The 12,998-nt window shown below is 45.5% G+C and overlaps 1 protein-coding gene across 1 annotated transcript in view; it reads right to left on the bottom strand.

The window, feature by feature from the left end:
• Taok3 (TAO kinase 3) overlaps positions 1-12,998 on the bottom strand; it is a 175,779-nt gene that overhangs the window by 86,039 nt on the left and 76,742 nt on the right. Inside the window, exon 3 of the mRNA XM_052755161.1 lies at positions 5,765-5,852. The gene's annotated coding sequence lies outside the window, so the exon portion shown is untranslated. The remainder of the gene's footprint in view (positions 1-5,764; positions 5,853-12,998) is intronic.

The following is a 12,998-nucleotide window of genomic DNA, read 5'->3' as shown; positions in this document are numbered from 1 at the left end:
CAACAGTCCCTTTTGGCCTCCATGGGTACCCTGGGCAGCGGGAACTCACAGTATACAGACATAGACACAGGCAAAGCACCCATACGTGTAGAAATAAAAACTAAGAAAACGAATTGCGATAAAGTCATAAAATAGTGCGGTGGCTTATCTCAATTGTCAACTCGATATGCTCCAGAATCGCCTGGCAGATGGAGCCTCAAGTCGCACTTTTATAGGGATTATCTTGACTATTAATTGAGGTGGGAAGAAAGACCCACCCACTGTGGGTGGCCCCATTCCCTGGGCTGGGATCCTGGGCTGGATAAAAAGGTGGAAGTGAGCTAAGCGTAAGCATTCACCCCTCTCTGGTCCTGGACTGTGGAGACTGTGACCAGCTGCTGCACATTCCTATGATGTCCCTGCTACCTACAGACTGTAACCCTGAACTGTGAGCCAAAATACATCCTCTCTCCCTGGAGTTGCCTTTGTCAGGGTGTTTCATCACAGCGACAGGAGAGTAACCAAGACAGACAGTCTGGGGAAAACGGAGACAAGGACAACAGCAGATTCCTCGTTATAAATATTATAACCGAGAAGACAACAGAATGCCGTTCTTTTTTTTTTTTTTTGGTTTTTCGAGACAGGGTTTCTCTGTGTAGCTTTGCGCCTGTCCTGGATCTCGCTCTGTAGACCAAGCTGGCCTCGAACACACAGAGGTCCACCTGGCTCTGCCTCCCGAGTGCTGGGATTAAAGGCGTGTGCCACCACCGCCCGGCTTTTTTTTTTTTTTTTTTTTTTTTAAGATTTATTTATTATGTACACAGAAGAGGGCACCAGATCTCATTACAGATGGTTGTGAGCCACCATGTGGGTGCTGGGAATTGAACTCAGGACCTCTAGAAGAGCAGTCGGTGCTCTTAACCTCTGAGCCATCTCTCCAGCCCAGAATGCCGTTCTTAAAGGGCCAAAAGGAAGAAAAAAACTACCAAACTCCAAATTCTATACCCAGTGAATATATCTTTGGAAAGTGAAGGCTGAAGAAGGGCTTCAGGACACAGAAGCTGAATGAATGCTAGTGGCTTAAACTGTAGGAAATGCGGAGGGGAGTCCTCCAGACAGCAGGGAAGCCCCACTAGACAGAAACACAGGCCTGCACGAAGGGAGGAATGCACCAAACCGGAAACTACTTGGTAAGATGTGTAAGGTTTCCCATTACGCACATTTCTTTAAAGCACAGTCAATTGTTTCAACAGAAATCATGATGCAGTATGAGGTGTGGGGCATAGAATGTGACAGCCCCAAGACTGGGATGGAGGGGAGAAGCTGGAGTGTGTTGTTATAAAAATACTGCACTGGCCTGAAAGGGTACGTCAGTAGCACCCATTTCAGCACAGAGCACATGTGTACACAAATCACCTATAAATACATATGCACTTCAAATAGAAAACACAAAGAAGCTGAAAGTCAAAGGACAGAGGACATAAGCCTGCTGGAAAGACAGCCGAGTTTGCTACTACCATGAGGAGACTTCAAAGCAGGTCACTATTGATAATGAAGGGCACAGATGATATTGATAACACTAAAGGCATGGATCCATTAGAGATTATAATGACCCCAAGTGTGTATGTTCCACAGAACAGGACCTTAAAATATGTGGTTAAAAACTAACTTGATGGGGGTGCGTGGGGTTAAGATGCACTGCTTACATGTATGAACTTGTCAAAGAATAAGTACATATATTCTTTTTTTTTTTTTTTTTTTGGTTTTTCGAGACAGGGTTTCTCTATGTAGCTTTGCGCCTTTCCTGGAACTCGCTTTGGAGACCAGGCTGGCCTCGAACTCACAGAGATCCGCCTGGAAGTACATATATTCTATTAAAATACTTTTTAAAAGACAATTGAGGGGCTGGAGAGATGACTCAGCAGATAAGATCACTGGCTGCTTTTCCAGAGGACCCGGGTTCAGCTCCCAGCACCCACGTGACAGCTCACACCAATCTGTAACTCCAGTTCCAGGGGATCCGATGCCCTCTCCTGGCCTCTGTGGGTACCAGGCATGCATATAGTGCCCAAGTATACATGCAGGCAAAACACACATACATAAAATAAAATTAAATAAAATTAAATAAATCTTGAAAAAAATAATTCGCCGGGCGGTGGTGGCGCACGCCTTTAATCCCAGCACTCGGGAGGCAGAGCCAGGCGGATCTCTGTGAGTTCAAGGCCAGCCTGGTCTCCAAAGCGAGTTCCAGGAAAGGTGCAAAGCTACACAGAGAAACCCTGTCTCGAAAAACCAAAAAGAAAAAGAAAAAAAATAATTCATGGGTTAAAGAGCAAATGAAGAGAGAAATAAGAACCCATTTGGACTAGATTGAAAACGCAAGCCCAGCTGGGTGTGAGGTAGCCTGCAACCTTAGTGCCGGAAGAGTCTGAAATCGGATTGTTGTGAGTTTGACGCCAGGCTGGGCTACAGAGTGAGACTCTGTCTCAAAAGGAAACACAATGGAATAAATGTAAAAAGAAAAGCAAAGGCAGACACAATGTATCCAAACCACATCAGGCTGCTAGCCTTCCAGGGAAAAGTAAGGCATAGAAGAGGGAAAAAGTTTCAAGTCAGGGGCCTCGGCTTGTACTGTGTGTTCAAGAAACAAAACAAAACACCCAGCAAAAAGAGTCCCCTGAACCTAAAGCGAGCAGAGAAAATAATGAAGATTAAAGGGGAAATCATTGAAACAAAATAAAACAAAACAAAACACAAAGCAAAGCTGACTCTTTTAGGAAAAGATTTGTATTTATTAATCTCATATCAAATTTATTTGCTAATAAAAACAGAGCGACGAAACCAATGACTAATCAGGAATGAAAGAGGAGACACCGGTCCAGCTTCCCAGGCACTAAGGTAATGAAGAACTTTCCCCAACAATGTTGTACAAAGAAATTCAAGGACTTGGAAGAAATGGAGGAATACTTCAGAAGACACAAATCGCCATAGTTGGCTCAAGGAGAAAAAAAAAAGTATCTGACCATTATGCTAAAACAACTGAAATCTGAGCTGGTGAGGTGGCTCAGCATATGAAGATGATGCTTGCCAATGAGCATGCTGAGCTGAGTTCAATCCCTGGAAGCCACGTGGAGGAAGGAGAGCACCAACTCATGAAGCTGACCTCTGACCTCCACACGTGCACTGGCACACACTTACGGAGCCAGGGTGCTTGTGGCAAGGACCAGGGACGAGGGGCTGAAGGGGCGCAAAGGAGCTTTGGGCAGCAGAGGATCTGTTTATCATCACGGGGATGATAGTTTCACATGCATGTCTAGATGAACTCAGAGTCAGTGTCAGAGGGGGAGCACAGACACATACATGCGCCTACCCACTCAGAGGACGGGAACAGGAAATTCACAAGAGAGACACCAGTGGCCATGGAGGACAGGCAATGTATGTGACATCACAAGCAGTCAGAGAACTGGCCTTTAGCCAGGCAGTGGTGGCACATGTTTTTAATTCCAGCACTAGGGAGGCAGAGGCAGGTGGATCGTTGAGTTTGAGGCCAGCCTGGTCTACAGAGTGAGTTGCAGGACAGCCGGCACTACATAATGAGACTTTGTCTTAAAAAAACCAAAAACAACAACAACAACAACATGAAGACACTTACTTTGCTTACCACATTGGCCAAAGAAACTACATTTCTGCAAGTTTATCTGCTTTGGCCTGGCAGTGTCTTCTGAGGGCTCATACAAGGCCATGTCTTTCTTTTGAAATTTTAAAAATTATTATTATTTTATGTTTATGTGTATATTTTATCTACGCGTTATAATTACATGCATGCCTGGTGCCCACGGAGACCAGAAGAGGGCGCTGGATTCCCTGAAACTGGAGTTACAGACAATTGTGAGCCTCTGTGTGGGTGCTGGGTATTGAACCTCGTCTTTTGGAAGAGCAGCTGGTACTCTGAGATACTGAGCCAGCTCCTCAGCCCAAAGCACTTTCTTTAAATTAAAAAATATATATATATTTCTTTTGATTATTTTTAACCAGGGTGCTGCGGACATGAAAATGTTGGCTCTTTAACTGACAGGTACGGGTTTCTTGGCAGCCTGTGTTGGATGTGAAGCAGGAACTGGGATTTCGGGTAACGTTTAATGCCCTTCTTTTTGTTTATCTGTATTAAGAAAAACATGTTTTGAAAATCCTGTTACATCTGGGAAAGTGTTATGAATCCACTTTGGTTTGGATCCTGAGCACCCCTCCCCACACACACACTGAAGCCCCGGTGGCAAAGACTCATGGGTTGCTGTTACTGGGCACAGAGGTGCCTGGGAGAGGCGGAGCCCAGTGGGGGACCTTTGGGTCATGGGTTCACGCTCCGAAAGGTGCTGTGGAACTTCTCCTCTCTCTCATTTCTTCTCTTGCTCCTTGGGGATGAAGGAGAAGTTTGTCTCTACCACGAACTCCTGTTATGAACGGTTACCTCACCAAAAGGGCCAAGTGATCATGGACTGAAACCCCCAAACTGTGGGCCAGACAGACATTTTTTCCATATAAGTTTATTAGTTTAGATACGTTATCACAGAGACAGAAATCTAACATGGAAACTATTTACAAAATTCATAATCTAAAACCTAACTACAGTAAAAATGGTGCTGTTTCTCTGTATAGATAAATGTATATGTGTTTGTGTCTGCGTGCCTGAGTGTGTGTATGTGTGTGTGTGCGTGCGTGCGTGTGTGCATTTTCCTGGAAAAGGGCATCAACAAACTATTTTTTTTGTAACCAAGTGATTCTCCATGGTGATCTCTAACAGAGAATATGGAGAATCTGTAAAGTGAGTGTGTGTGTGTGTGTGTGTGTGTGTGTGTGTGTGTGTGTGTGTACATGTTCATATGGGTGTGGATGTGCTCAGCCATGTATGTACATGTAGAGGCAGGAAGTCAGCAAAGGTTTGTTCCTCAACTGTGACTTCATCTTACTTTTTTTGTTTTTTTGGTTTTTCTTTTTTTTTTTGGTTTTTCAAGACAGGGTTTCTCTGTGTAGTTTTGGCGCCTGTCCTGGATCTCACTCTGTAGACCAGGCTGGCCTCGAACTCACAGAGATCCGCCTGCCTCTGCCTCCCGAGTGCTGGGATTAAAGGTGGGCACCACCACCGCCCAGCTCCATCTTACTTTTGAGACATGGTCTTATACTGAACCCAGAGCTCATCAATTCAGCGAGGCTGATGGCCAGTGAGCTCCAGGGTGCCTCTTGTCTCTGTCCCCACAGTGCTGGGATTACAGCTCCATGCCACCATGCCTGGCTTTTTATGAAGGTTCTAGGGAGATCAAAGTGAGGTCTTCATGCTTGTACAGCAAGCAATATGCTGACTGAGTCATCTCCTCAGTCCTAAAAAAAAGACCACTTTTAATAATATAAGATTTAAAATTTTTATTTCATTTTGTAAATTGTGTATGTGCATGTGTCTCTGTGGGTTTGTACACATGGGTGCAGTGCCAGTCAAGGTCAGAAGAGGGTGCCAAACCTCCTGGAGCTGGAGTTACAGGTAGTTGTGAGCTGTGCTATGGGGGTGCTGGGAACAGAACTGAGGTCTTCTGCAAGAGCAGAACATGTTCTTAACCACTAAGCCATCTCTCTAGTCATTTAATGTACTATTTTCTTACTTACGTGCTTATTCCTTTTATGTTCTTACGAAGACAATAAAATTTCACCATAGAAAGCATAACTTGTTCTTATTTTCTTAAGTGGAAGCCATGTGCAGTACCTTCCATCACAGAGACACAAGAGTGCACAGTACCTTCTGATGTGTGGCACAAGACCCGCAGGATCGCTCAGGTTCATTGTAGCAGCAACCTCTTCTCGCTGGCAATCCCTGTCTCCCACACCTGTGGACAGAAGGGGAAAAAAGGAAGGGAGGGAATCATTAAGGCTGGACGTGGTAGCAGACATTCGTGGTCCCAGCAACCCTGGAGGACAGGGACTGCGGATGGCTGGAGCCCAGGAATTTGATGCCTGTCTGTGCGACCTAATGAGACCTTTGTTGTTTGTTAAAAACAAACTAATGATGTGGTAGTTTTAAATATTTACAAAATCATATAAAGCATTAATTGTCATGCGGGGATGACACATGTAGAGATCCACCTTTCACCCTGGGCTCCTTAGATTCCCACAAGATGGAACATGTCACTAGACTCAGGGTCTACACAAAGGAGGCTGCAGATCCGTATGCATCCCACATGACACAAGACTTACCCACCAGGTGCAAAAGAGCTGGCTCCGCTGTTAAGAGAACCTGCTGCTCTTCCAGAGGGCTCAAGTATGGTTCCCAGCACACACGTGGGAGGTCACAACCTGCGTTCAGCACCAGATTTCCCCTAACCACTAAACCATCAGTCACTCCATGGCTGATCTCTCCCGATAGTCTAGTCTGACTATAGCCTCCATGAACCAAGGTATTCCCGATGACAGTATGTGAAAGCTACTGAGTAAACTTGTGATGTGAGTGTGTGTGCATGTGTGTGTATATCTATGTAGAGACCAGATGTCAGGTGTCTTAATCACTTCTGCCCTATCTATCTATCTATCTATCTATCTATCTATCTATCTATCTATGCATCCATTTATCTATCAGTCCATCTATCCATCTATCCATCTATCCATCCATCCATCTATCTATCTATGCATCCATCTATCTATGCATCTATCTATCTATCTATCTATCTATCTATCTATCTATCTATCTATCTACCTACCCACCTATCTGTCTATTTACCTATCTATCTACCCACCTATCTATCTGTCTATTTACCCATCTATCTATCTATCTATCTATCGATCGATCGATCGATCGATTGATCGATCGATCCATCCATCCATCCATCCATCCATCCATCCATCTAGACAACGTCAGGAGCTCACTGACGGGGCATGGCTGGATGGCCAGTGAGCTCCAGGGAGCCCCCATCTTCCTCCCCAGCACTGGGGTTCCAGACACACACTGGCCCACTCCTGGCCTTTTGTGTGGGTAGAGGGCAAGCACTTTGCTGACTGAGCTGCCTCCCCAGGCCTGGCCTCTAATTTTAACTCTTTCCTTCGGTGCTCAACAAACAGAGAAACACACCCACGGGTGTCTGGAGTGTCCTCAGAGAAAGGTACACTTTCCAGTTTACTTCTTGGTTGGGCTACGTGTTCTTGAGTTATCATTTAAAAAAACACCTGCTTTATTGGAATATAATTCCCATATCTAATCTGCTCATTTCAACTGAGAAGTTCAGTGGTTTTTTTTTGTGTGTGTGTGTGTGTTTTCCCAGGTTCTGTACAACCATCACAACAATATTTTTAGAAACCCACAATCTTCACTCTCCCGCCCTTCCATGCTAGGCAAACACTAGCCAGTGCTTGTCTCCTTCCATTTCCTGGTTCTTAATAGTTCATGAGAACAGGTTCATACAACATGTGCTCTTTGGGAGCCTGCTTCTTTCTTTTCTTTTCTTTTCTTTTTTCCGGAGCTGAGGGCCGAACCCAGGGCCTTGCGCTTGCTAGGCAAGCGCTCTACCACTGAGCTAAATCCCCAACCCCGAGCCTGCTTCTTTCATGTGATATAGGCCAGCATGTAGCATGAATCAGTGTTTCATGTCTGGTCAATGCCACGTAGCATTCCATGATGTGGGCATACCACAGTTTGCCTGTCAACAGACCAGCTGATGGACATCTGGGCTGTGCCCACCTGTTGGCTGTTGTGAACAATGGCGTTACAGTCATTTGTGCCCACATTTTTCTTTGTAGACTTCTGTTTTTATTTCTCTTGAGTATATACCCAGGGTTAGACTAGCTGGGCTCTTTGGCCTCAGTAAGTAGCTGATGATCCAGGAAAACCCACACCAATCTCCTCTTGTCCAATCCAATCAGAACCAAAAATGAGAACTGAAACCCACCCTCCCTTCCAAACACAAATGGATACATTCTCCCCTGGGGGGATTTCATTTTGAGCGTTCGCTGAAATGACATGTGACAAATCTTCTCCTCCTCAGCTTCCTGCAACCTTAAATGTCACCTGGACAGTGATGGGTGGGGACAATGCCAAGAATGTTGCCTTTCAGGTCTTGGGCCCTTGGGTCAACTAAACAATCTGGCTAGCTTAGCTCTCATCAGCGACAGCAACTGAAATAACACCGTTTACTCTTGTTCCTCAGAAATGGAAGCCTTCCAACGATGGGAAGCCAGTAAGTGGCTTGTTCACAGACCTCGGGGGGGGAAAAAAGAAGAAACAGAGAAATAGAGAATAGAAACACAGCGTTTCCATGACTTCCCTTCCCAGAAACTTTGAGAATGATTCACTGAGGCTCTTTATTGCTTTACCATTTTTAAAAAAGATTTATTTATTTTTATGTGCTTTGGGGTTTTGCCAGCCTGTATGGCTGTGTGAGGGTGCCAGATCCCCTGGAACTGGAGTTGCAGACAGTCGTGAGCTGCCATGTGGGTGCTGGGAATTGAACCTGGGTCATCTGGAAATGAAGCCATCTTAACCTTAACCTCTTAACCTCTGAGCCATCTCTCCAACCCCAGATTTGGCATGATTTAATCACACCACTTCTGAGACAAACCAGGAGCCAGTGAAGCCGAAAGCCTACAGGATTTCAACATCAAGGAAGGGAGGAAGAGTCAATGCTTCATACTGGAATACCACCTCCCTCCCCCCTCCCTTCTTTCTTCCTCTTCCTCTCTTCCCCTCCCCTTCTCTCTTCTCTCTTCTCTTCATTCCTCGAACATGCTGAGTTTCAGGAACTTAACTGTTACCCCACACCTGCACAGAAGTCTTTCCTCAAACTGAAACTCAGAATTTCTTACTTCCCAGTCTAGAAAGTTTCCCCTGAACCACACGCCCGGGCCCGAGTCAAACTTCTATACAGCCCAAGTCGTTACGTTTTGGAGGGCAATTCAGAAGAGTTTAGTGTCATGTGAGATTGGGTTCCTGTGTCTCCTGTGCCCCTGAGGATCTCCTAACACTTGGTATATATGTGTATTCGGTACTTCAGCCCATGGAATGGAGAATTGCGGGACATCTTTAAGGAAATAATACAGGGCCGGAGAGGTGGGCTCAGTGATTAAGAGTGGGTACCGATCTTGCAGAGGACCTGGGTTTGGTTCTCAGCACCCACGTCAGGTGGCTCACAGCTGCCTCTCACACACACACCTACTCACATACATGTGTGGATATACACAGATCTCCATGCCTATAAATAATTTTAGAATAAATCTTTTAAAAAGAATATAAAACTCTCACATAAATATATGTCCAGAGGGCTTGGGATGTGATTGGACAGCCAAACACTTGCCAAGTGCATACAAGGTCCTGGGGTCATCCCTTAGCAGAGCACAAGAGAAACAAAGGAGGTGTGCTTAGAGAGCCTTGAGGGGGACCAGCAACTTGGGGTCCACACTGAAGTCAGTCTTTTAAAATAACCGTTAGCCATCATTTGCTTTCAAAGGATGGGCCAAGGCATTGGAGGGCTGGAGGGATGGGGCATTAGAGGACAGCCTGGGGTATCAGAGATAGGGTTGGGGATCAAGAGGGTAGATGGGGCATCAGAGGGCAGATGGGCATCAGAGGGTGGGCTAAAGCATATTAATCCTTGGGCAGGAGTGAAAACTGACGTTCCAACAGGAGTCAGGGCTTTCTCAAAGTTGGAATTAGTGGTGCGGGTCACCACGCCCCCGTGCCTGCCACTCAACCTGGGTACAGACTTGAAGAGAGTCACCTGCCAAGAACGTCACAGAAATCTTGGTCGGCTAGCTGCTGGGCCTGTCTGCCACCACTAACTGTTATTCTGAGGTAAGAAAACTGCTTTTTATGGCACTTACATTTTGGCAATGAAACCAGACAACAGTTAACTTTTACATCACCGAGATCGTATAGTGCAGGGTGCTTGTGTGCCACAGCACTTGAGAGCTGGAAAGGGACCTTGCAATCACCTGAGCGCCACCTCCAAAGTATGTCCACGTTTATTGATTTATCATAATAAAGACAACCTTTAGCCTACTTCTGGGAGAACCGGCATTAAATTATATGACAAAGATTCTTCCCGTCCCTTCTTAAGACTAAGGTCTATATCTGCGTGTTAAAAACAAAAACAAACAGACAAGACATCAACAAAACAAAACCATTGCTTGTTCTGATTGACTGGACTGGTTGACAGAGGGAAGAAGATAGATTCCTTAGATCCTTAACTGCACGGATTTTTATTTTGTGTGTGTGAGTGCTTTGCTTGTGTGCATGTCTGTGTACCATGTGTGTGGTTGGTGCCCAAGGAGATCAGAAGAGGGTATCAGATTCCCTAAAACTGGAGTTACAGATAGTTGTGAGCTGCAATGTGGGTCTAGGAATCAAACTTGGGTACTCTGGAAGGGCTGCAAGTGCTCTGAACCACGGAGCTGGTTTTTTTTTTTGTTTTTTTGTTTTTTGTTTTTGTTTTTTTAGCCTGGATCCCTTAACTTGAATACAGAGTAACTTTGTACTATCTGCTCCTTTGATAGGAGGCCAAAAGCTTGAGATCAATGCTACATCTATCTCAGAAAATAAACACTACTCGCTGCAGCGGTGGCGCATACCTTTAATCCCAGCACTGGGGGGGGGGGGCGGTAGAGGCAGGGGGATCTCTGTGAGTTCAAGATCAGCCTGGTCTACAGAGAGAGATCCAGGACAGGCTCCAAAACTACACCGAGAAACCCTGTCTCAAACAACAACAACAACAACAACAACAAAAACAAAAAAACCCAGTACTCCATGCAGGTCTTAAATCAAGACCAGGGGGCTGGAGCAATGGGTCAGAGGTTAAGAGCATGTGCTGCTCTTGCAAAGGAAGGACCTTGGTTTGAAAGGACCCGTGTTTGGTTTTCAGCTCCCATGTCAGGCGGCTCACCACCTGTAACTCCACTTCTGTCTGGCACCCTCTTCTGGCCTCTCTGGCACTACACTCATGTGATACGCACATAGACACACACACACACACACACACACACACATACACATAAAAAAAATCAAGAACAGTACAAAAATGGTATTCATCTGGCTTTATAAATTCCAAATTATTCTAATAGATTTACCAAACTGTAGTTGTCATTATATACTACAAACTTAATGATATATAGCTATCAAATACATAATATGAAATAAATGATTACAAAATAAAATAATAATTTGTATTAAAATTTATCTATATCCATTATCAACCATTTTTACAGATCCCTAATTCTTTTTAAAAACTTGTCTTCAGTTATTTGGTTAATTCACTCATCACATATTTGTTCATTCACTCAACAAGAATATTAAATGTGGACTGCAGGTTCAGCACTGAGCAAGGCTTTAGGTTCTGAGACAGGCTTTACCTAACACTTAGTACCTTATACCTTAAATGTGTGTGTGTGTGTGTGTGTGTGTGTGTGTGTGTGTGTGTGTGTGCATGTGCAGGTATCTGTAGGTGGCAGAGTAGGATGCCAGGCAGCCTCTGTCACTCTCGCCATTAGTGGCTTGAGACACAGTCTCTCACTGGCCAGCACGTGCTTGGATCCTCCTGTCTCTGTCCCACAATGGTGGGGTGACAGGCACACAAAATATGACCAGCTTTTTAAGTGGGTGCTGGGGATTTGAACTTAGGTCTACGTGATTGAGGAATGAGTGTTCTTACCCACTGAGCTGTCTTTCCTGCCCTGGCACCTGATTTCTTGACCTGTGGGCTATGATGTCGGGATGAAACTGTGTAACTAAATGCAGGGGTCACAGAAAACCTGTCAGCAGTACAGGGAGGTTTCTGTGTGTTCAGCAACCAGAGATTAATTCAAACTCAAATGCTAATGAATAGCAGGTGTTTCTGGCAGCCCTTACTGTAGAGCATGATATCACTGCAGCCATGCTTCTGAACACTGGACATGTGCACTTGGCACTGTGCATATTGCTGTACTATGCAGAGCGATGGACACTTCTGGAAACACCTGGGCTCAGAGTCAAGACTGCTGTACGTTACAAACTGCAGTGGGGGTATACAAAGTTTCCTATTCTTATAGAAGCATTATTACTGAAATACACAAAACAAAGACTTTTTAACATTTTCCTACCATCATTCCTAGAGTCTACAACTCAAAAACTCTAGTGGCAAAAAACAGCCGGAATCGTCCAACAGGTTAAGCAGACAGGTCTCAGAAGAAGACAGGCAAATGGGCAGAAGCATGCACAGGATTAGGAGCCACAGTGGGTGGGGGGTGGGGGGGGCGGGGGCGGGGCGGGGGCGGGGCTGGGATGCAAATCAGAACCCCGAGGACACGCTGCTTCCCTCCAGTAAGGATGGCTATTACCAAAGAGACAAAGACAAAAGGATCTGGGAAAGGGAACCCTTCCTGGCACAGTGTGGGTAGGGACGCACATGAATACACCCATTATGTACAAAGGATGGAGGCTCCTTGGAAAATCCGATCCCTGTTTACCATAGCGCTGTTCAGAGCTGAAAATGGGAGCAACCTAAGTGCCTGGCTGCTGATGAGTACCCAAGTATGGGCTACTTACACACAGGGTTATTTTTTCAGTCATTTAAAAGGGTGAACTCGCCGGGCGGTGGTGGCGCACGCCTTTAATCCCAGCACTCGGGAGGCAGAGCCAGGCGGATCTCTGTGAGTTCGAGGCCAGCCTGGGCTACCAAGTGAGTTCCAGGAAAGGCACAAAGCTACACAGAGAAACCCTGTCTCGAAAAACCAAAAAAAAAAAAAAAAAAAAAAAAAAAGGCAAAAGGGTGAACTCCCATCATTGGCAATGGCATGGAGACAGCTGGAGATCATTGTAGTTAGATCTGAGCCAGACTGAGAATGACATCATCGCTGCAGGATGTCACTGTGGTGGTTTCAACAAGAATGTCCTCCTGTGGGCCGGGCGGCGGTGGCGCACGCCTTTAATCCCAGCACCAGGGAGGCAGAGCCAGGCGGACCTCTGTGAGTTTGAAACCAGCCTGGTCGAGAGAGGCACCAGAACTACATGGAGAAACCCT

The sequence above is a fragment of the Peromyscus californicus genome, unplaced genomic scaffold (assembly GCF_007827085.1).
Source record: "Peromyscus californicus insignis strain IS unplaced genomic scaffold, ASM782708v3 Scaffold_2__1_contigs__length_46816999, whole genome shotgun sequence".
NCBI lineage: Eukaryota > Metazoa > Chordata > Mammalia > Rodentia > Cricetidae > Peromyscus > Peromyscus californicus.
This window is presented reverse-complemented; position numbering and strand designations above follow the sequence as displayed.